This window comes from Gigantopelta aegis, unplaced genomic scaffold (genome assembly GCF_016097555.1).
Source record: "Gigantopelta aegis isolate Gae_Host unplaced genomic scaffold, Gae_host_genome ctg6537_pilon_pilon, whole genome shotgun sequence".
Taxonomy (NCBI): domain Eukaryota; kingdom Metazoa; phylum Mollusca; class Gastropoda; order Neomphalida; family Peltospiridae; genus Gigantopelta; species Gigantopelta aegis.
The window spans coordinates 3,671-8,418 of NW_024535102.1; the positions used below are offsets into that span (position 1 = coordinate 3,671).

Below are 4,748 nucleotides of genomic sequence, written 5' to 3' on the forward strand. Positions count from 1 at the left end.
GAGCAAAGCATTGATGAATTCATTTGAGCAGGTTTGTATTTTAAAATAACACCCGAAAAGCAACATTTTTTTAAATATTTCTAAAGAAAAACCAGTATCCTTAAACATATAAATACATAATTCATAAAAAATAGAAATTAAATCATAAAGTTCATCACAATACAAAAATAAATGACACATATCTTCTTCTTCCTTAAAACAAACAGGACATTGGCTAGATGATACCTTGCCATATTTAAATAATTTAGAGTATGTGAAAATAATGTTATGAGCAATTTTAAAATCTAAGTCAACAAATTCCGAAGTCTTATCACAGTAATGTATTATTTTCCAAACTGGCTTCCAATCTATAACAAACCCCAAATCATGCCATTTTTCTAAACAAGAAGGTAATTTAAAATTTTGTGAAATTAGTAAGGAATATATTAATTTTAACATTAAATTTACTTACATTTATTGTTTTCATTATTATTAATCAAGAACAAATCTTTAACTTGGGACGAATTTTTAATATTATTTAAAATAAGTCGTTTCCATTCACCAGGAAGCGAGTTCAGAATTACATAATAAGCAGTAGAAATTTCTGCTGCCAACATATCAGGATATTTTTCTTTAATAATTTCGACAATTGCAGATACCGGTAAAAATCCCGGTATAACTTCATATGCAATATCAGCCACCGTTATAATACCACTTTTAATAAAAGAATTAAAACATAATAATTGATTTTTGTAATTAATAAATGGATTATGAAATATTGGCTGATATAATATTTGATCTAAATCTAAGGGGAAAATGCGTTCACGCTTTGAAATGTTGTCCCATGCCAACAAAACCTCAGCATAAAAAGGGTTAATGTTAGCCAAAGCTGGTTCATCAAAAAACTATATTAAAAATATTAAAAGACAAGTTCATATTCATGTATTTAGCAAGAAATTCAGACATTGTATGTTTCCAAACAGAACTGAAATCATTATTAAAATATTTCTTTAATAATTTAATACGAAAAGCAATTTTCTTTAAAGAGATATCTTGAATATTAAGCCCACCTGAACTTTTACTCCCAATAATAGTCGAATATTTTATTAATGGTATTTTATCATCCCACATAAATTTACAAAACAACTTCTGAATTTCTTGTTCAAACCCACCTAGGAACATGAATTGCACTAATTATATACCATAATCTAGAAGTTAATAAGGTATTCCACACTGTTGCTTTACCATTTAAAGTAAGTTTTTCTTTGTTTCCACATGTTAATCAATGAATTAAAATTTTTCAATTTTTATTTTCCAATTTAATCTTTCGCACAATGCTTTATTTGGACCTAAATAAATGCCAAGAATTTTGACACAATCTTTATTAAGAGCAACAGGAATGTTAAATGACAAATATTTCTCCGCGGCTTTACCAAGACAAAGTACTTCTGATTTTTCAATATTTACCTTTGCACCCGTAGCAAGACAAAAATAATTGACAGTGCGAAAAACCACCTCAACAGACTGAGCATCTTGTACAGTGATAGTAGTATCATCAGCATGTTGAAATAATAAAGAATTAAATTCATTATTCAATTTTATTCCATTAATTTGTTGCTGACTTTTTAACAAGCTATTTAAAGGTTCAGCAACAATTACATATAGCATCATCGAAATTGGACATCCCTGTCTAACACCTCTAGTAACAGGAAAGAAAGGCGTTAAATGACCATTAATTTTAACACTACTTTTAATATCATTATATAGTATTTTAATCCAAGAAATAAATTTATTACCAAAATTAAATTTATTCAAAACTCTGACTATAAAACTATGCGATACCCTATCAAACGCCTTTTCTTGATCTATTTTAATCAAAAAACATTCCTGGTTATTCATATCTACAAAATCAATAACATCACGGACTGACATAATATTATCAACTATATCTCTACCCGGAACACAACACGTTTGTTCAGGAGAAATAATAGATGACAAAACTAATTTTAAACGATTTGCGAGAACTTTGGATATAATTTTATAATCAAACATTTAAAAGACTTATCGGTCTAAAGTTTTTAAGATTTGTTTTATCGCCTTTTTTCTTATAAAAAAGACTGATAATTCCTTTTTTTCATACTACGTGATAAATATTCTTCATTTTGGATTGACATAACAACTTTATGAAATTTGTTTTTTAATTTCTCTCCCAAAATTTAAGATAAAACTCAACAGTAAGACCATCCATACCTGGTGATTTATTCCTATTCATACCTTTCAATGCTTTTGTTAATTCTTCAATCGATATATCATTATCACAAGTTTCACTTTCAAATTCTGTTATTCTATTCGAAATTAAATTTAAGACTTCTTCTTCTTTATCTACATCTATATCTTCTTTGGTATATAATTTAGAATAAAAGTCATGTGCACATGCAAGTATATCTTCTGTTTTCCTAGATAATCCATTAATTGTATTAAGTTCTTTAACTGAATTTGATTCTTGTTTTGATTTTTCTAAATTGAGAAAAAAACGTTGTATTTTTTATCAGACTCAAAATTCCATTCCACTTTTGATCTTAAAATAGCACCATTACATTTAGTTTGTTCTATTAACTTTAATTTTTCTTGTAAAATTTGTAAATATGTTAAATCATGTTGTTTATTTAAAGCTAATTTAGAATATTCCCGTTTTAAAGCATTTTGAATAAAATAATATTTTTCAGTTTCTAATTTACGTTTATTAATAGCAAAATATGTTGCACATTTTTTCATTTTAAATTTTAAATTATCCCACCATACAAGAGGTTCTGTCTGAAACAAAGGACAGTCACAAGCATTATCTATAACATTAGAAATCGCATTACAAAAAAGTTCATCATTCAGTAACTCATTATTAAAAATCCAGATACCTTGACCCCTCTGATCCCATTGGATTTCTAGTCCAACGCCTTAACCACTCGGCCATCACAGCTTGTATATGAAGTTCAGAAAACCGACATCTCGTTAGAATATAAAATTCGACGGAAGGGAAAAGCTATTCATTATGAAAGCATCAAAACTATTTTGAGTATCTGCTTTCATTTGGAGTTTATTCTTGCCTTGATTTTCTTTTGTTACGGTGAATCCTAAAATGTTGTCGTTTTAAAGCAGTACAATGCAGAATGTTTAAAAAGATTAATAATTTAGAACTACAAAACAACGGGAATAGATATACAGTCATGATATAATACATACCTTCCTTGGACAGTACGTGCGTCAACAGCCTAGACATGTGACATAAATGCCAAGATATAGTTGGCTGAAACATATCGACTTGAATGGTTCATCATTTCTAGCGGGCAATACAGTAAAGATGGTGAGTGGTGAAAATGGTAAACAAAAAAATACGCTGTGAGTAGGGTTCGAACCTACGCGGGAAGATCCCATTGGATTTCAAGTCCAACGCCTTAACCACTCGGCCATCACAGCTTGTGAATGGAACTCACAAAACCGCCATCTCGTTAAAATATAAAACTCGACATAAGGGAAAAGCTATTCATTATGAAAGCATCACAACTATTCTGAGTATCTGCTTTCATTTGGAGTTTGTTTTTTCCTTGATTTTCTTTTGTTACGGTGTAGCCTATCCTAAAATGTTGTCGTTTGAAGACAGTACTATGCAGAATGTTTAAAAAGATTAACGATTTAGAACTACAAAACCACGGAAATAGATATCCAGTCATGCTGTGACACATACCTTCCTAGGATTGTACGTGCATTTCACCATAGTCATGTGACATTGTGACATAAATGCAAGGATATAGTTCGCTGAAACATATGGACTTCGCTGGTTCATCATTTTTGGCGGGTAATACAGTAAAGGCTGCGATTGGTGAAAATGGGACATTCAAAACGATTTTTCTATTCCCAAATAGCATTGATACATTATCAAAATATTTGTACAAATATAAAATATCTACATCTTGTCTCAAATAAACAATTATGATGGAAGGTTTATTTTACAAATAGATTACATGGTCCTCGGTAGTATAGTGGTCAGTATCCCCGCCTGTCACGCGGGAGACCGGGGTTCAATTCCCCGCCGGGGAGGATAAATATTTTTGTTGAATAAAGCCTTGTTTACATGCCACCATTTGACCCTGGGTCATATTTTAACCCGGGGGTCAAATTGGTGGATTTTAACCCCGGGGTTATATTTTTTTAGTGCGTTTATATGACTGAGTATAAAAATGATATTTTCATTAAGTATAGTGGTCAGTATCCCCGCCTGTCACGCGGGAGACCGGGGTTCAATTCCCCGCCGGGGAGGATACATATTTTTGCTGAAAAAGTTTTATTCTTTTCATCAAATATGTATTTTACTTTCGTTATGTCTGTACTTCTTTTTGTTAAGGCATAAATGATATTTAATAATATTTGGTCTAAATATTTTAATGTTTGCGATCACTTTGATAGATTTATGATCAGGAAATATTATTTTCCTAACACCTGAATCACCGTAACTATATGTTCTTTTATCTTCTCGTCTGGCTACCCAAGCTTGTCGGTTTTTGTATTGGGAGCTTTTGTCATGTTTATGTTAGCAGCTGTTTAACTGATTAATTGATTTGTCCCTGAACGTTTTTTGTCGTGACGTTTTGCTCTCGGTGATTTCCGGACCACAAGTATTTTGGCATTGTTATTATATAATAAATATACATGCATCCACGTGTTTAAGGTTTTGCTTTTTGGGAGTTTGTATAGAGGATTTTGTATGATTCTCAAGC

General features: G+C 30.7%; 2 non-coding genes across 2 annotated transcripts; one reads left to right on the forward strand and one right to left on the reverse strand.

Annotated features, from left to right (window-relative positions):
- Window positions 1-3,368: 3,368 nt before the first annotated feature.
- Trnas-uga lies at window positions 3,369-3,450 on the reverse strand. The gene has a single exon. It is a non-coding gene; the product is annotated as a tRNA-Ser (tRNA).
- Window positions 3,451-3,999: 549 nt separating this feature from the next.
- Window positions 4,000-4,071, forward strand: Trnad-guc. The gene has a single exon. It is a non-coding gene; the product is annotated as a tRNA-Asp (tRNA).
- Window positions 4,072-4,748: the final 677 nt, after the last annotated feature.